The sequence below is a fragment of the Cetorhinus maximus genome, chromosome 8, assembly GCF_964194155.1.
Source record: "Cetorhinus maximus chromosome 8, sCetMax3.hap1.1, whole genome shotgun sequence".
Lineage (NCBI taxonomy): Eukaryota > Metazoa > Chordata > Chondrichthyes > Lamniformes > Cetorhinidae > Cetorhinus > Cetorhinus maximus.
The window spans coordinates 70,113,542-70,133,958 of record NC_135886.1 but is presented as its reverse complement, the minus strand read 5'-3'; the positions used below and the strand labels follow the sequence as shown (position 1 = coordinate 70,133,958).

The 20,417-nt window shown below is 41.4% G+C and overlaps 1 protein-coding gene across 2 annotated transcripts in view; it reads right to left on the bottom strand.

Moving 5' to 3' along the window:
- Positions 1–20,417, bottom strand: part of xkrx (XK related X-linked) — a 46,960-nt gene that overhangs the window by 14,148 nt on the left and 12,395 nt on the right. The window contains exon 1 of one of the 2 annotated variants that reach the window (XM_078547015.1): positions 2,669–2,690. The exons of the other annotated variant lie outside the window; for it this stretch is intronic. The gene's annotated coding sequence lies outside the window, so the exon portion shown is untranslated. Of the gene's footprint in view, positions 1–2,668; positions 2,691–20,417 lie in introns of those variants that run through there. 2 annotated transcript variants of the gene reach the window in all.

Here is a 20,417-nt window from a genome sequence, read left to right as displayed (position 1 = left end):
CCTCTCCTGTAGCCAGAGAGGTATCGAAAATTATTACCAGCACCTCTGCTATCTCCTCCCTTGCCTCACTTAACAGCCTGGGATACATTTCATCCGGGCCTGGAGATTTATCTACTCTTAAGCCTGCCAGACCACTTAGAACCTCTTCCCTTTCTATGCTAATTTCTTTGATTATATCACAGTCCTTCTGCCTGATTTCCATACCCATGTTGTCCCTCTCACTTGTGAACAGTGACACAAAGTATTCATTTCGAACCCTACCTACGTCTTCCGGCTCCACACACAAATTACCACTATGGTCCTTAATGGGCCCTACACTTTCCCTAATTATCCTCTTACTCTTAATGTACTTGTAAAATAATTTTGGATTTTCCTTTATTTTTCCTGCCAATGTTTTTTCATGTCCCTTTTTTGCTCTCCTAATTTCCTTTTTAAGTTCACCCCTACATATTCTATACTCCTCCAGGGCTTCCGCTGTTTTGAGCCCTCGGTATCTGCCATAAGCCTCCCTTTTTCTCTTTGTCCAATCCTGTATATCCCTCAACATCCAGGGTTCCCTGGATTTGTTGGTCCCACCCTTTATCTTTACTGGAATGTGTTGGCCCTGTACTCTCCCTATTTCCTTCTTGAATGAATCCCACTGCTCTGATGCAGATTTACCTAAAAGTAGCTGCTCCCAGTCCACTCTGGCCAAATCATATCTGATCTTATTAAAATTGGCCTTCCCCCAATTTAGAACTCTGATTTCTGGCCCATCCTTGTCCTTTTCCATAACAGCCTTGAATCTAATGGAGTTATGATCACTATCTGCAAAATGCTCCCCCACTGATACCTCTACCACTTGCCCAGCTTCATTCCATAAAATTAAGTCCAGGACCGCCCCCTCTCTTGTAGGACCTCCTACGTACTGGCTTAAAAAGCTCTCCTGGATGCATTTTAAGAATTCCGCTCCCTCTAAACCTATCACACTATGACTAACCCAGTTAATGTTGGGGAAGTTGAAACCCCCCCACTATTACTACCCTATTATTTTTACACTTCTCTGAAATTTGCCTACATATCTGCTCTTCTATTTCTCTCTGGCTGTTTGAGGGCCTATAGTGCACTCCCAACAATGTGATTGCTCCGTTTTTGTTTTTACGTTCTACCCATATGGCTTAATTTGAGGAGCCTCTAAGATGTCATCCCTCCTTACTACTGTAATTCATTCCTTTATCAATATAGCGATAGCCCCTCCTCTTTTACCTCCTTCCCCACCTCGCCTGAAGACCCTATATCATGGAATATTGAGCTGCCAATCCTGCCCCTCTTTCAACCATGACTCTGTGACAACAATGACATCATACTCCCATGTATTAATTTGTGCCCTCAACTCATCTGCCTTATTTGTCAGACTCCTTGCATTAAAATAAATACCATCCAACCTTGCCAAACTCCCTTGTGTCTTAACTGGCCTATAATTTCTAAGCCTTCCAGACTCACTTGCTCTCTCTTCTAATTTTGGCTGTGCATCTCCCCCTGCTGAACCTCCTCTCAGGATCCCATCCCCCTGCCAAGTTAGTTTAAACCCTCCCCAACAGCACTAGCAAACCTCCCCGTGAGGATGTTGGTCCCATTTCGGTTCAGGTGCAACCCATCCACTTGTACAGGTCCCACCACCTGCAGAAACAGTTCCAATGTCCCAGAAATCTAAAGCTCTCCCTCCCGCACCATCTCTCCAGCCACACATTCATCTGGACTAACCTCCTATTTCTATACTCACTAGCATGTGGCACCGGAAGTAATCCAGAGGTTACTGCCTTTGAGGTCCTGTTTTTTAATCTGTTTCCTAGCTCCCTAAATTCTGTTTGCAGGACCTCATCCCTCTTACTACCTATGTTGTTGGTACCAATATGTACCACGATCTCTGTCTGTTTGCCCTCCCCCTTTAGAATGCCCTGCAGCCGTTCAGTGACATCCTTGACACTGGCACCAGGGAGGCAACACACCATCCTGAAGTCATGCCTCCGGCCACAGAAACGCCTGTCTGTTCCCCTTACTATCGAGTCTCCTACCACTATTGCTCTTCCCCTTTTTTTCCCTCCCCCCCATGTGCAGCTGAGCCACTCACAGTGCCATGAGCGTGGCTGCACTCCTCCGAGGAACCGTCACTCTCACCGTTTTCCAATACAGAAAAACGGGTCTTGAGTGAGATGCACCCTGGGGATTTCCTGACGACCTGCCTGACACCTTTCTTCTGACTGATGGTCACCCATTCCCTCTCTGTCTGCACTTCCAAAAGCTGTGGGGTAACCACGTCTAAAAACGTGCTTTCCATGAAACTCTCAGCCTCGCGGATGCACCTCAGTGCCTCCAGCTGCTGCTCAAGCTCCAAAACTCGGAGCTCAAGTAGCTGCAGTTCGTGGCACTTCCTGCACACGCGGTCAGTCAGAGCGCAAGGAGTGTCTAGGACTTTCCACGTGTTGCAGATGGTACATAACACGGGGCTGAGCTGCCCTGCCATGCCTCTAGTTGAAAAAAAAACCCTTACTTTAAGTTAAATACAGTAAAAAATCATTAAATTATTTATGTACTTTAAATAAAAACTAAAACACTTACCTTTCCTTAGCTTAATCTATTTTAAACTGGAGAAAAAAAAACTGGAGAAACACACTTACCCACTACTTACCAATCAGCTCTCACCTTTGTGCTGACATCACTTTTTGAAGCTTCTCCGCACTTGCACTGGTTCTGATCTCTCCACCGCTCTCTCACGCTGCCTTGTGATGTCACTCTTGTTATTTTCAACAAGAACTGAATGCAGCACACTCTTCCCAGACTGCTTCACCGTGATGCTGACTACAGGACACTCTTCCCAGCAGAGGCCTTAATCCTGGCACCAGGCAGGCAACACAACCTTTGGGGAACACAGTCTCAGCTGCAGGGAATTGTATCTAACCCCCTAACTATACTGCCCCCTACTACAACTACATTTCTTTTTACTCCCCCTGCTTCAATGGTCACCTGCGCCACAGCACTGTGGTCAGTTTGCTCATCCTCCCTTCAGTCCCTGCTCTCATCCACACAAGCTACAAGAATAATGAACCTGTGGACAACTGCAAGGACTGGGGCTCCTCCATGGCTATATTTTGGATCCCCATACCCATCTCTCTTACAGACACACCTTCCTATCGCTGGCCAAGGGCCAAATCTGATGTACCTAGCTTTAAGGGTGCGACTGCCTCCTGGAACAAAGTGCCCAAGTAACCTTTCCCCTCCCTAATGCATGCGGTGTACAAAGTTCAGACCAGCTCATCAACTCTGAGCCAAGTTCTTCGAGCTGCAGACGCTTACGACAAATGTGGTTATTATGGATCAGGCAGATGTCTTCCAGCTCCCATATGGTACAGCTGTAACATATCACCTGCCCTTCCATTTTTATTGTGTTTTATTTAACTAATTAGGTTAAGTTAGATATATTACTCGATGATTATCCATAGTTATATTGGGAAGTTTAACTAGTTACACTATAAATTTAATACAATTCTTATGTCTCTCCAGTGCCAGTTTAAACTATTTCCCCAGTTAAAAAAAAACTTAAAACTTACTAATACCCTACTTACTCACCTAATTTATACCTCTGGGCTTCAGCTCTTGGGTCTTGCCATCTCTGACTCACACTGTTGGACCACTCCTTTTTGTAAAAGAGCAGAACAGCAGCTCCTCCCTCACTGCACTGAATTCCCTCACTTACTAAACTCCCAAAATTATGCACCCAGTCTCAAGCTACCACCCATCTATTCCCATACTCTTGCCTTGTCTTTATCCCTTTTTCATTCAGGAAGCTCTAGATTTCGATGTTCTTCCTTTATCCCTCATGAGAATGTGTTGACTCTGTACATGAACCATCTCTTTGAATGGCTACCATTGTTCAATTACTGTTTTCCAAAAAAGTATTTGATTCTAATTCATCCAGATTCCTTTCCAACTCTCATAAATTACCCCTCCACTAGTTAGGCATTTTTATGCTCAACTGTTTTTATTCTTTCATGCGATATGGGTGTCGCTGGTAAGGCCAGCATTTGTTACCCATCCCTAATTTCCCTTGAACTGAGTAACTTGCTAACCCATTTCAGATTAGAGCAGTCAAGAGTCAACCACATTGCTATGTGTCTGGAGTCACATGTAGGCCAGACAAGGTAAGGACAGTAGATTTCCTTCCTGGAAGCACATTGGTGAACCGAATGAGGTTTTAACAATCAAGGGTATTTTCATGGCACCATTACTGAGAATAGGGGCAGAATTTTGTCCTTGATGGGTGGGTGTGCCACACTGGCTCAGTGGCAGGTGGGCAGCTGACCGCCGCCGAAACGGGCACCACCGTCATTTTGAGTGGGCGGGCCAATTAAGGCCCACCCAGTGTACTGCCCGATGGGAAGCGCTATGCGCTTCCTGTGCGGAGGCGGGAGGGAGGGATTCCCCAACTGTCAAAGTGCGCTCTTTCGCACACATCTCCCTGAGACTAAGTGCTGTCTCAGGGAGATTGGTGAAAGGTTTATTAACTTCAAAAATGGCAAAATAAAAAAAAATTAATTAACATGTACCCCTCATGTGACAATGTCACACGAGATGGGACATGTTAATAAAAAGCACAGAAACTTTATTAAACTTTTTAAAAACAGACATGAAACCTCATCCTGCCAGTTGATGAGGTTTCATGTTTTTTCAGAAGCCCGCTGGGGCTCCTGGCCTGCCCACCAGCCTTAAGATTGGACGGGCAGGGCCTTTAATTGGTTCAACTACCCTGTCAATGGCCTCAATTGGCCATTGACAGGTCGGCGGACAGACAGCTGATTTCGCTGTCCACCCGCCTTCCTGAATATTTAAATGGGGCGGGATGACGTTGGGGATTCCTCCTGACATCATCCCGCGTCATTTTCGTGTTGGCGAGCGGGCCCCGCCCCCAACTCGCCAACAGAAAAATTTAGGCCAAGCTTTCAATTCCAGATTTTTGTCAATTAATTAAAATCAAATTCCACCAGCTGCCATAATGGAATTTGTTCCCATGTCCTTGGGCATTAGGTTTACCTAATTAATCACTTAGCCATTGTCTCCCCATATTGTATCATGTTTGTTTCTATAACTAACCTAAATAAGTTGGCATTATGTTCACTGTTCCTCAAATGCTCTTCACTAATATATGTTCCACTTACCCCATTTCATTCACCAAAATTAGATTCAGTACTGCTTCCCTTCTCATTTCATATTACCAGGTCCAAAACAGCCTGTTCCCTAGTTAGTTCCAGAATGCATTGTTTTAAGAATTTGTCCTGAATAAACTTGATGAACTCATCTTCCAGGCTACCTTTGCCAATTTAATTCAGCCAGCAGCACTGCTTCCTTCCTCATTGGTCTGGAAACTCTTGGATCAAAAAAGGTATCTTGTTCATATTTCAGGAATTAATCTCCCTCCTTTGTTTTTATTCATTCATGGGGTGTGGATGTTGCTGGCTAAGCCAGCATTTATTGCCCATCCATAATTGCCTTTGAGATGGTGGTGGCGAGCTGCCTTCTTGAACTGCTACATTCCCTGTGCTGTAGGTATACCCACAATGCTGTTAGGGAGGGAGTTCCAGGATTTTGACCTAGCAACAGTGAAGGAACGGTGACACATTTGTAAGTCAGGATGGTGAGTGGCTTAGAGGGGAACTTCCAAGTGGTGGTGTTCCCATGTATCTCTCCCCTTGTCCTTCTAGATGGTAGTGGTTGTGGGTTGGAAGGTGCTGTCTAAGAAGCCTTAGTGAGTTTCTGTAGTGCATCTTGTGGATCGTACACACTTCTGCCACTGTTCGTCGGTGGTGCATGTTGGGAAAGGGAACAGTTAAAGGAGTTCAATTGCTAATTATTAGTTAACAACCTAAGTACCCTTTCGTTGTATAAAAGGGATAACAGGTGAGCCAAGTTTGGCCTGTGGAGACTTTTATGACCAGTATTGAAACTATCTGAAGGAGTCTGTCTTGGTTTTGGTCTTCATTTCCAAACAACTATTAGAGCTTAACAGTGATCACAGAGAATGGTTTCTGCTTCTAAGTAAAAAGATTGGACACTAAGCTCTCTTTGGACAAAAAACTGTATTTGGAGTTAACTTTAAGAGCAGAGTGGTTTGGAGTCACTCAAAAATGGCCGAATCAAAATGTAGAGTTTTGGGGTATGATTACCCACTGATGTTTTCTGAGAGTGACCCCTATCAGCAATGAAAGAATGAAGTAATTATGTGGACACTGGTTATGTCCTTGCCAAAGAAAAAATAGGGAATGGCCTTAGCACTATTGTTACCATACAAAAGTAAAATAAGATGCAAAGTATTTTCAGAGTTGGAGCCTGAGCATTTGGACACAGATCAAGGTTTGGAAACGTTATTAGATTTTATGGATAAGATCTATCAAAAAAGATAATTTATTAAGTGCTTACAAAGCATGGTCAGATTTTGACAAATTTAGAAAGTTGGAGGATAGTTCCATAGGAGATTACAGAATGGAAGTTCCCCAATCAGTGCTGGCATTTAAGTGACTAGATGTACCAGGGTATCGAATATGGCTTCTAGCTCTGATGGGAGTCAAATTTGCAGAAAGACACACACTGCTAGAACAGATGTCAGAAGCTCTTTAAAAAAAATTCCTCTGAAAACATTCCTTTCCAGCAATGTTCATGGTGCAAATGAGCCATTCAGCAGTAAGACAGAAAATGGAGTATACAAAGTTAACAGGATGGCAAGGTCGTCTAGAAACAGGACACAAATGTCAGTACGAAAGGAGATTTGTAACCAGAAACACAGGACAGAAACACCTTTGACAATTATGGCAGGAGAAAAGAATTGGGGAATTATAACAAAAGAATGAACCCCAGAAATGCCCAGGGTGTGGTCAATCGGCGTTTTAGATGCGATTCAAAATACCATAATGCAATGAACTGTCCTAAACCATATAATAAAGTGTTCGAAATTAAACATAAGACAGAAGACTTGGAAGAAGAAGATGGAGATTTGGCCAAAGAGAGGACATTGTATTAGTTACAAAAAGTTTCAGCCTAGTGATGAATGTCTTGGTTGTGGAGTCCTTCAACTGTGTGGTGCTAGATAGTGGATGCACATCTACTGTGTGTAGAATAGACTGGTTAAAATGCTACCTGGACTCCTTAAATGACAAGGATTGGAATAAGGTTAAAGAATTTGAGAGTTCCACCAGTTTTAGATTTGGAGATGGTAACATCCTAAAATCTTTAAAAAAGGGCAGTGATTCCCTGTAAGATAGCTGGAATCAATCACTTCATCAGCACGGACGTAGCGTCTAGCGAAATACCATTACTGTTGAACAGGCCATCGATGAAGAAAGCACAATGAAGCTGGACATGGAAAATGAAAAAGCCACCGTATTTGGAAATCCTGTGGATTTACAATTTACACAATCTGGACACTATTGTATTCCTTTAACGAAATCTAACTTTTCTACTAAGGAAATTAAAGAAGTGTTATTAGCGTTGGGATGGGAATTTAGAAGACAAAAAGCTAATTGTGTTACAATTGCATCTGCAGTTTGCCCACCCTTCTTCACAAAGATTAAAAATTTTGCTGAGGAATAAGGGATGGAGAGTACACTAAACTTATAGAGAGGAGATAAGCGATAGATGTGATATGCAAGAAATACAGAAGGAGACAGCATGGCCGTTAGTGAGTCTACCCTTAGCGAGGGATTTCAGTAAAGCTGTGGTGATGGATTTACAGGTGTGGGCTAAAGATAAGAACATTTTTATTTTACATTTTGTAGATTTGGCAACAAGGTTTAGCCAGTTGACCATCATATACTGTAAAGAAAAGAAAATAATTGTGGAATTGCAGAAAGCCCTTTTAGTAACAGTGTGTGAAAGGAATCACATGGTGGTAGATGAGCTGCTTCGTAAAATATTGGCAGATAGACCAATCTGTAAATTAACAGCAGCTCTAGCATTGGCTGTTCATGCCAAGAATTCACTGCAGATGGTTGGGAGCTATAGTCCATCTCAGTTGGTTTTTGGTGGAAACCCAAAAATTCCTTCAGCTCTGTGTGGTCATCCCCCAGCTTGGGAGAGAACTATGATTAGCTCTACCTTCTCTGAGCATTTAAATGCCCTACAAACAAGTAGAAGAGCATTCCATAAAGCCAAAGTTTCAGAAAGAAATTGGCAAGCTCTAAGACACAAAGTTAGACCATCAGAAACTATTTTTAATCAGGGAGACATGGTATACTATAAAAGAGAAGTGGAAAGGTCTGGAAAAGGTTGTAGCTAAAGATGGTAAAACAGTTATTTTACAGCATGGGAACCAGGCTATTCCGGTACACTCGAGGTTAGTTGGCGTGGATTACAAATTTGTGAGTCTGGTAAGGGTTGTAGGAAGGGACGTGGAACCATGTACTTCTCATACCCATATGTTGCACAATTGTGAGGACCAGGTAGCTGAAGTTGACATTTATCTGAAGATGGACACAGTAATCCGGGCGATCAAGATGAGGCAATGTGTCCCAGAGGACAACTGCCACAAGCTGGCACTAAAGTTACATACTTGCCAGAAAGGGCCAGTCAATGGTGGGATGTGACGATTGTAGGTAGAGCAGGGAAGGCCACTGGAAAATATAAAAACTGGTTAAATGGACAAGATAAAGGCAGGAGGTTAAGACTATGGATTGGGAACATGGAGCACAAAAATGGAAGGCACGGAAACGCAGTCTCAGTTCAGACAGTGGGTCTTGGGAGTGAACATGCCTCTAGGAAGAGAGGTGAACGGTTGAAAGAACATCTATAAATGGGAGAGGTAGATCAAACAGCAACAGTCTGGACTGTGATAGAGGGCGTAGCTTAACAAAAAATATGGCACAGACCAGTAATGCTACAAGGAGGAGAAACCCATGTGATTGAGAAGTCTTAGTAGCTTTAAATAAATTAGATGATAAATTAATAAATGATGTCAAACAGCAAGAACTACATAGTTGGAAAGAATTTGAGGTATACACGGAGGTGTCAGATAGGGGACAACCAGCTCTGTCTCATAGATGAATATGCACAGAAAAGGTGCTTCCTGATGGGACTTATAAAGCTAAAGCCAGGCTAGTGGCACAAGGGTTTGAAGAAAAATTGGGTGACCAGGATATAAGAGTAGATTCACCTACGGCAGGAAAAGCTATTCTGAAGATCTTTTTGGCTCTGTTAGCTACAAATGCTTGTGAATGTATGTCCATTGATATTAAACCTACCTTTTTGCAGGGACACCAACTTCAAAGGGAGGTTTTTCTCTGTCCACAAAAAGAGATGCCAAATGCAGAAGGGACACTCTGGAAGCTAAATAAATGCATATGTGGTTTAAATGATGCCTCCAGAGTTTCATATTTCTTAGTGAGGTCAGTTTTATTAAATAAAAACAAAATGCTGGAAAAACTCAGGTCTGACAGCAGCTGTGGAGAGAGAAACAGTTAGCGTTTCGCGTCTGTATGACTCTTCTTTAGCTCTGGACTCGAAACATTAACTCTGTTCCTCTCTCCACAGATGATGTCAGACCTGTTGACTTTTCCCAGCATTTACTGTTTTTTTTTCAGATTTCCAGCATCCGCAGTACTATGCTTTGATCTCAGTTTTGTTAAAGTTCGGCTGTCTTCAGTTGGAAGCAGACTTGGCAATGTTTACTGGCACTATGGAGGGAAACTTGCAGGCATCTTTATGATGCATGTAGATGTTTTTTGTGGGGTGGTAGCAGCGAATTTGAAACTGCTGTCATTAATGGGCTCAGAAAGGAGTTTAAAATTGTAAGTCAGGCTTCTGGTGTATTTAAATACACTGGATTGGAAATCAGGCAGATCAGATCACATGTCCTTTTACATCAGCAATCCTGCTTGGAGAACATTAGCCCCATTGCAATTAGTCATGGTGGGACCTCCTAGAAAGATAAAGCAGCTTCTGAAATGGAAAAGGAGGAACTCAAAAGTCTAATTGGGCAACTCAATTGGCTAAGCAAACAAGGCCAGACGTCAGTTTTGACATTTTGGAATTGAGCACTAAAATGAAATGATCCCAAGGTTGAAGAAATCATTTGAGCAAAACAAAAAAATATTGACAAAATTAAAAATGGAGCAGTGTTTTTTGAAATTCCCATCTTTGGGTGATCTTGGGAAAATGAAACTGTTTAGTGATGCGTCACATGCAAATCTGTGGATTTTTGAGCGCGTGAGGATTTATAATATTTCTCATGGGGAGCCGGGGGTGGGGTTAAATGTTGCCTTTGGCATGGGAATCTAAAAAGATACAAAGAGTTGAAAAAAATACGTTGGCCGTGGAGACTCTCATCCCTGTTGAGGCGGTAGATGTGCATTCTTTATATCAAAGATGCTGGCAGAAATTTTAAATGGGAAAGGGTATTCAGGAATGGTACCTATCTAATGTCTTTGAGGAAAATGTTCATTCTACGAAGTGCGTTAATGAAAAGATATTATGAATTGACATTGCAAGCTTAAAACAGATGCTCAAGAATAAGGAGATTGCCAAGATCAAATGGATTGATAGCAGCTACCAGTTATCTGATTGCTTCACCCAAAGAGAAACAAGCTCCAAGAAGTTAGAGATCCTCAAAGCGGGATGTCTTTTTCTTTAAGATGACAAAAAGGGAATACTCCTTTTGTGTGGACATATCTATACATGTGTTCTCTTTTTTTTAAGGAGGGGGAATAAGGTGAATTTATAGAATGAAAAATATATATTGAAGTTTGTTTTTTTTGTGATTAAACAAACTTGAGGATTACTTTCTTCTTAAGAAGAGGGGAATCTGTTGGAGAAGGAAACGGGTAAAGGAGTTCAATTGTTATTATTTAACAACCTAAGTACCCATTCGGTTGTATAAAAGGGATAACATGTGAGACAAGTTTGGTCTGTGGAGAGTTTTTATGACCAGCAATAAAACTCTATCTGAAGGAGTCTGTCTAGGTTTCGGTCTTCATTTCCAAATAACTATTGGAACTTAACAGGAGGGAGTGAATGTTTGTGGAAGGAGTGCCAGTCAAGTGGGCTGCTTCGTCCTGGATGATGTCAAGCTTCTTGAGTGTTGTTGGATCGGCACTCGTCCAGGCAAGTGGAGAATATTCCATCATGCTCCTGATTTGTGCCTTGTAGATGGTGGTCAGGCTTTGGGGAGCCAGGAGGTGAGTTACTCACCGCAGGATTTCTAGCCTCTGCTCTTTATATGGCTAGTCCAGTTCAGTTTCTGTCAATTGTAACCCCCAGGGTGTTGATAGTGGGGTATTTAGCGATGGTAATGCCATTGAATGTCAAGGGCCAATGATTAGATTCTTTCTTGTTGGAGATGGTCATTGCCTGGCACTTGCCTGGCACTTAACAACCCAACCCTGGGTATTGTCCAGGTCTTGCTGCATTTGGACATGGGCTGCTTTGGTATCTGAGGAGTCGGGAATGGTGCTGAACATTGTGCAATCATCAGTGAACATCCCCACTTCTGACCTTTATGATGGAAGGGAGGTAATTGAAGCAGCTGAAGCTGTTCGTAACAGCACTGTGGGTGTACCTACACCACATGGACTGCAGCGGTTCAAGAAGGCCGCTCACCACCACCTTCTCAAGGGCAACCAGGAATGGGGAATAAATGCTGGCCCAGCCAGTGAAGCCCACATCCCATGAATGAATTAAAAAAAACATATTGATGTGACACAGCTGATTCTTTTTCCTGCGATCTGGGGTGTCTATCAAATAATTTACTTTACTAACCCTCTTAATTACCTTGTACGGACCACTGAACCATAATTTCAGAGGTTCCCCTGTAAAGGTAATAACACCATCACTTCATCCCCTGGCTGAAAAGTTCGAGTCTCAGCTTATCTGCCCATTCCTTCAACTTTGTTTGTGAAATTTTAAAATGTTCCTGAGCCACTTTGCAGGCTCCTGTGAACCATTCCTGGAACATGGACCATAATATTTCATACAGGATTCACATCTCTGTCCTAAAAAATTTCTTTAATTAAGTTCAGATGACTTATCTCATGTCCATAAATTAATTCAAAAAGACTAAAACCAGTAGAGCCATTCGGTGAATCTCGGGTAGCAAATAAAACAAAGTCCAGTCCTTCTCCCAAACATGGGGATATTCCTGACAATATGCTCTAATCATTGTTCTGAGAGTTTGATGGTACCTCTCTAAAGCTCCCTGTGCCTGTGGATGATTTGTCATGGACCTTTAACTGTTTTACACCCAAACTATTCATTATGTTTTGAAAAATTTGAGACCTAAAATTAGAACCTTGATCCGACTGGATCTCTATTGGTAATCTATATCAAGTAAAAAATTAGGTTAACTTCTCTACCATGACCTTGGCTGTAATTGTTCTCAAAGGGACGGCCTCTGAAAATCAAGTTGTCATATCCATAATAATGGGTATATCCTGGTGTCCTGCTTTCATTTTTGCTTACGGTCCCACACAGTCTACTAACACCCTGCTAAATGCTTCCCCAAAAACTGGTGTGAGAATTAAGAGTGCCAATATGATCGCAGTTTGTGGTTTTCCCACCATCTGGCACATTTGAAACATTTCACAGAACTGCACCATGACTTGTGAAGACCTGGCCAGTAAAAATGTTTGGTTTATCTGCACCTGAGTTTTCCATTTCCCTACATGTCCTGCCATAGGAATTTCATGTGCTATCTGTAATATTTCTTTATGGTAATTGGGCGGTATCACTATCTGATGAACAACTATCCACTCTTCATCTGCAGGTCTGTGAGGAGGTCTTCACTTCCTCATTAGAATTCCCCTTTTCACATAACATTCTGGAACTCACTCAGTTTCAATTTGAGCCAATTGTGCTATCTTACTTAACTCTGAGTCAGCTTGTTGAGCCTCGATTAGAGAAGGCTTACTAAACGTTTCTTTTGGATTATCCAAGTCTTTAAAGAAAGTTTCAGCTAACCAAATATCTGACTGTAGTATCACTTTGACTTCTGATAATGGACTTTGCTTAGCCATTGCTCAGGTCATCACACGTGAAGGAAAAAGTCCTGGTGCCTTTTCCTGTAACTGCTCCATCTCTTTGACCTCACTTTCCATAATTACGAGAGAAGCTACTACCTTTGCTCCGACTAAATCATTTCCCAGGAGAAAGTCAGCTCTGTCTACAGGTAACTTCTGGACAACTGGTCACTGTCCCAGACAGTGGTCACACCCCAAGCACTACCGGTACAAAAGTATGGGTATATACTCACTGCCAGTACCATTGACTAAAACTTTGACTTTTAATGCGCTCCCTGGTGGAAATGTTATGCCTTTCCCCAGCAAAAGTGTTTGAGTGGCTCGTGTATCTCTTACTTTGGTCATTGGTTTAGCTGTCTCATTTGACGCATTTGGGGTTATTTTTCCTCGCAACAAAAATTCTTTATAACCCTCATGTACCTTAGTCACCTCCGTGAACTCACAGCAGTGTTCACAGTCGGACTCACAGCTGTAGTTAATGCTATAACTTGACATGTTGTATTTTCACTCAGGGCCCTTTTTTCTGAATCGCCTTTACATACTCCAGTGAATCCCATGGATTTCCCATGCAACTTCCAGCAGTCCCACCTTGTTACAATGGAAATACTTAAGCCTTCGATTATCACTTCCAGTTTCAGCACCTTCCTTTGTGGCCCGAGAAGGAGTTCCCAGGACATTCCCAGCGGTCCATTCTCTTCCCTGGCTACTTGCCTTCCTTTCACCTTCCCACTTTCTATCTTTCTCGGGTTTATGGGGGTGACGATAAAATGGTTTGAATTTATGGGCCTGCTCAATCATCAGCCATCTCTGCTGCCTGTCTAGCTGTTGTAACCCTCTGGTCTTCCACATGGGTTCTAAATACTGGAGGAAGTGAATTTTTAAACTCTTCCAGGAGAATTATATCCCTAAGAGCTTCATACATAGCAACCACCTTTAATGCCCGTATCCAAATGCCCGTGTCAAAATTACTTTGCTTTATCCTCTCAAATAGAATATAGGTCTGCCCAGGCTGTTTCCTTATGTTTCGAAACCTCTGCCTATACGCCTCAGGGACCAACTCACACACCCTACGAGTAGCTATTTTTACTGCATTACAATCCATAGAAACCTCTTCCGAAAGTGATGCATAAAGCTCATGAGCCCTGTCCACCAACCTACTTTGCAAGAGCAGTGTCTAGTTTTCTTCTGCCTCTTTTTAAATTCCAGCCTTTTCTTGTACCTTCTCTCCTGCCTTTGCCTCTCGTTCTTTATCCTTCTCCCTTTCCTCCTTTGCTAACTTCTCTCTCAGGATGTCAAGTTTTCACATTTCCATTTCTCTTTTCTTTCTAGTTCAAGTTTTTTAATCTCTCACTCTTTTTCCTCCAATTCACTTTTTTTCTTTTTTAAGTTCAAGCTTTTGTTTTTCTCTATCTCTTTCTATCTCAAGCTGCTTCATTTGTAACTGAATCCTAGCTAACCTAACTAATTCCAGCTGTGATACAGCAATTTCAAGTGTCTCCTCTTTCAATTGTAAACACTGGGTAATTACTTTAATCACATCATCCTTATGAAATCCTGTTTTTATTTCTACCTTCACTTTATCTGCTAACTCTCTCAGTTTACCCTTAATCAAGGATTTCATATTATCTACTGTTACATCTTCTACTCCCAGAAAAGTGTTAGCAACATCCAAAGCCATTTTGATTTGCTAATGTACAAGAAACCTGGTATCTGTCCTTTTATCCTTTACCAATTAATATTAATCTGTGTTCAATCACCCATTGTCCATGTTTCAAAATCCCACAAGAACACCCAATCTATGTTACGACTGGGATGGGAGGAGTGCACAGTTTCTGTAGCCCCACAACTCCACAGGTCACACCATAAGTGTAAAATGTTTAATTCACTCACCAAAATGTCCAACTATATATCTACTGCCAGACCCAGAATACAAGAGACTTTAATTCAGGCTTATTTTAATAAACTCAGAATGATTCATTTATTATGAAACAAAACTTTTTTTTTGAAAAACCAGTTGCAAAACTAGTTAACATACAATTTGTAATCTGGAAGTGTAAAGGTTTACCACTTTTAAAATCCCAACACACACACACACAAAACAAAGGACAAAACAAGTAAGGTCTCTGCAGAGGTTGGCTTAAGGCGTATCTTATGAAAAAGGATAAAGCTTGAAATGGTCTTGATGGCCTGTTGCTTTGATGTTTACGCATGCAAAGGCATTGGTCACAGTAGCTGTCTGGAAGCCCTTTCCAAAGGATCTTCGGTGAAACACTGTCTTTTTTAACTTTCACTTGTCACAGCTTTGCGGTCTTTCAAATACAGATGAGTTATTCTGATATGAGAATTTTCTGGCTGAAGGTGAACAACCACTCCCCAGACTGCACGCAATACAGAGAAAGGAGAGAGGAGCAATCCTCCTTCACAGTTCACTCCTAACGCACACACTAAGTTCAAAAAAACAGGTTCAGTCAGAACTTCTCCCAGGCCAGTTGTTTTTCAGCCAATCTGCAGGAGCACACAGCCTGGCAAAAGCAGTTTTTAAAAATTTTTTTAACTCAAGTAAACAAAATAGCTTTTACCACCACCCCCCCTCCCCCCCACTCCCTCCCAACCCAGGAGTCTTGCTGGTCATTTAGTTGAACTCTTCTGATTTCTTGGAAAAAGCAGCTTGCTCACAGACCAAAGTGAACTTGTAACATTTTTTAAAAATCTCAGAAGAGTATCCAATTAATTCAATGTCCTTCCATTTAAAACAAAAGTATATAGTTCTTGGAGATATTTATTTCTGTTGTTAGGAATCCATAAGATCGCAGATATAAATAATTTAGACTAACAACTATGATGTGAAGTTTATAAGTGAACTCATATACTCAGTTTTTCACTGGCTTCAGCTCGACAGTTATCTAAAAAAGTAGAAATTCACCACGTGAATTGTGATACAAAGTGATGCAATATCCCTGCATTACTTTGAAATTCAAACTGGGATAAAAAAGGCACCTTGGCAATAGACAAAATTGTTGACCAAAATATGGCTCAAAGTCATAGAAACTTCCCAATAGGTTTTCTGATGTAATGTTTACACCTACTCCTGACTGACCTCTTTCCCCCCATCCCCACCACTCCACCTGCTGGGCTACTCAGCATCAATAGCAGCAGCCACCTATAATTACTTGCTCACAATTCAATCCATTGGGTAACATCCTTCAAAACAACAAACATATTAGACAGGACATGCACTTCTTCCTTAATTTTAAGCAAGGCAGCATGAGGTTGCAGAAACCAAATTAAACTGGTTTCAATGCTGACACTGCTGTAAGAGCGACACAGAAACATTAAAACAGTCTCTTATTATTTAAAACCAGTCACAGCTCTGATCTATTACTGAAAGTTTGTAAATACAGCAGAGACCCTAAGTATTTTTAGCTATCTTGAATATAGAGGCAAAAGAGTTAAGACAAGATGGGTATTACATTTTAGAATGGTTTCTACACTTCTGACACAACATTGTGTAGCTTTCATAATTAAGATCACCCTCATTGTTCAATTGCCTATGGCTTTAAGGGTATCTTCACTAGTCTTAATATCTAGGTAAGCTTTAGGTAACATGTCCAAGATAACAAACAGCAAACCTTTCAAACACCTAAGTTAACCACTAGAATTAAGTTGTGCTTCCATTGGATTCTTCTCCATTTTCAATGACTGATATGGTATCACAACATCAGACATTTAAGGTTTAAACTATTGAGCAAATTTATTGCAGAAGAAATGAAGCAAATAAGCAACTGATACAACACAGATATATTAGAAGTTATACCATCTAACTCCTCAAAAATAATTGCTCACCATATCTAATTCTTTTGAATTAGCATTTTCTTTTCATATTTCTCAGCATTGTAGGAATTGAACCAAAACTCTTGAAGGTTCCAAATAGATCCTCTCAACTCGGTTTCACTCAGCTAAATTCAGGCACAAACATCGCAGATTTAAATAAATGGCAGCCAGATTCCAAAGCAAACAATCATTATAAGTGACAAGTATGTGCTTGTTTCAATATGACTGGCGCCGCCCTTGAAACTTGTAAATCAATTCAAAACTTCCTTGCAATATTTACATCAATCTAATTTGGAAAATGGAATTTGACTGCAGGTGGCTTTTTACCTATGTATTCTGGATGAATTTAAAGGGAAAGCCACCAAGCCAAAGCAAAATTGCTTCACTTTTTGTTACATTACTGTATTGCTGCCTTATCTGGATGTGGACATTGCCAATGCAGCACTTATAAGGATTGAAACCACAGTACATTTCTTGGAATTCCTGGGTTGGAAACCACAACAATATTGGATGACCATAATAAATCCTTGTAGGGAAATACTGTATTGTAACAGACATTTTTTTTGCCAAGTTGACTCTAATCATACTGAGGTATTGTGGTCAGAATACACAGTAAGTTACATTGTATAACAACATGGTTATAGCTACTGTTGTACCAGATAATGTTTAAAAATTCTTTTTTAATCGTGGAATAAACCATCATTCATGGCAGCTACTTGAAATTTAGGTAAACAACAGGGCATCGTTCCTCAAGATCAGTTACTTCTCTTAGTAAAGTACTGATGTCTCTGATGTGTTGGTGTAGAATGTGTGTGTGCAGATCCCTTTCAAACAGCTCTTATCACTTCCCTCCTCCAAAAACCCACCTTCTGTCCATATCCAATTTGCTTTTTTCTCTTCAAATTCTTTGAACATGTTGCCTCTCAAATCATTGTCCATCTTTTCCGTAACTCCAGTCAGATTTCTGCCCTGCCATTAACATTACCTCTAATTTTATTTTGTTTTATTCATTTGAATGTGCAGGCCTTTTAAATACATTTGCATAGCCGCGGATATGCAGTAACTTAAAAGGGTTGACTCGTGCTTGGTCTGCACAGAAACTTATGGGTTAGAGAGAACACTGTCTGCCCCAACACTGAAACCATCTTATCCAATGCTACAGATGACATCCTGTGACTGCGGTGTACTCTCTCTCCTCATCCTTATCACTGCAGTCTTTGAAATGATCAACCATACCATCATCCTCCAACACCTCTCCTCCGTTGTCCACTCAGTGGAACTGCCCTCACTTGGTTATACTTTTACCTTATCCAATAGTAGCCAAAGGATCCCCAACTTTGGCTTCTCTTCCCACCCCCGTATCATTACCTCAGGAGTCCCCAGAGGATCAAACCTTGGCATCACCACCCCCCTCCCACTTTCCTCATCTGCATACAGTCCCTCGGTGACATCATGGGGTCAGGCTCCACATGACAAAACCCAGCTCTCTCTCCCTGCCAGCCCCCTCTTCCTGCCAGCCCCCCATTTACCACCTTCCATCAACTTCAAATCATTCAAACCCTCCTGCCCATGGCCTGTCCCACAATGCCCCTCTCATGCATGATCCTTGTACTCATTGATCTAATGGGGGGTTGGCAGCCAATGCATCAAACATAAATGCTCATTCTCATATCAGATCCCTTTAAGGCCTCCACATCTTTACTCTGTATTGTTCTTCTCCCTACAACTGTTCCAGATGTCTCTGTTCCTTCTACTCTGGCCCCTTGTGCATTGCTCAGTTTCTTCTCCCACATTGGTGACTGTGCTTTCAGTTGCCTGGGCCCTACATTCTGGAATTCCTTTGTAATCTATTGCTCCAACTCCCACTCTCCAACTTAAAACCTACCTCTTTGAACAAATATTTGGTCACCACTCCTAGCATCTTCTTTGGATAGGGTTGATTACGCTTCTGTGCAGCACTTAGATTTGTTCTATGTTAAAAGGTGCTTTATAAAGTCAAGTTAAAGAATAGAATCTCACAGTACAGAAGCAGGCCATTCAGTCCATCATGCCTTTGCAAAAAACTTGGCAAAAAATGTGTTACAATTGAGCTCAATCATTTTTATAACTCTTAAATCTCCTTAGAATTCTCTGCTCTAAGGAGAACAATCTCAGCTTCACTAATCTCTTATTCCGCATGATGTTCCAACATTCCTCATAACATGCACCCTCACCAAGGTTCAGCAATTCCTCCTAAGCTATTGTGCCCAAAAATGGAGACAATACTCCAGTTGAGGCCTAACCAGTTATTTATAAAGGTGTTGCATAACTTCCTTGCTTTGGTACTCTCTGTCACTATTTATAAAGTCAAGGACCCCATATACTAATTTCTTTAAATAGCCTTCTCAAACCGTCTTACCATCTTCAAAGGTTTGTATAAGAGAATGGCAGGTCTGAGTGCTTCTGCACAACTTTAAAATTGAATAATTTAGCTTATATTACTCCCCCTCCATCTTTCTCAATATTAGACCTCATCTGTCACATGTTTGCCTATACACCTGTTACTCTATTCATCACTGTTGTCATTGCTGCTGTGAAAGATCAAGAATAATTGGAGAAAAGCTAACACAGAATATGCTTAAGTGGTATCTTAAGCCCTTCTAAAATACTTTCTGCACAAGAGATCAAGCCATTTAACTGGGCTTCTCTTTTGTGTTGTAATTCATAGAATAGTTACAGGACAGGAGGCCATTCGGCCTGTTGTGTCCATGCCGGCTCTAAGCAAGAACAACTCACTTAGCCTCATTTCCCACCATTTCCCCGCAGCCCTGTATATTTTCTCTCTTCAAATAATTATTTAATTCTCTTTTGAAGACCTCAATTGAATCTGCCTCCTCCACATACCCATGCAGTGCATTCCAGATCCTAACCATAGAACCACAGAAAAGTTACAGCACAGAAGGAGGCCATTCAGCCCATCTTGTCCATGCCAAACTCAAGGAAAACCATTCACTGTGTAAAAACTTTCCTCATATTTCCGTTGCTTCTTTTGCCAGTCACCTTAAATTGGTGTCCTCTGGGTCTTGATTATTCCACCAACAGATACATTTTCTCCCTATCTCCTCTGTCCAGGCTCCTCATTATTTTGAACACCTCCATCAAATCTCTTCTCAATTTTCTCTACTCCAAGGACAGCAGCCCCAGCTTCCACAAATCTATCCATGTAACTGAAACTCCTTGGCACTGAGACCACTCTCAATTCTTTACTGGACCCTTGCTAATGCCTTCACACACATTTTTTGAATTAATAAAACAGTCAGTCACTTGGTTGTATAGAACTTGAATATTGCTGAAGAGAGACATGTTGCCAAAGCTTTTTGTTGATTTGCCAGCCAATCAGCACCCTTTTCTCCTGTAGTATAAATGGTCAAAATTGTTTGAAATTTGGCATTCTTGTGTTTATCTTGAGTGCAAGATGAAAAGCTTTGGCAACATGTCACTCTTTTCAGATACCCCAAGTAATGCCATTGCTTACTTTTTGGTTATGGTGGCCTGAACTCTCAATCCTCTTTGGCT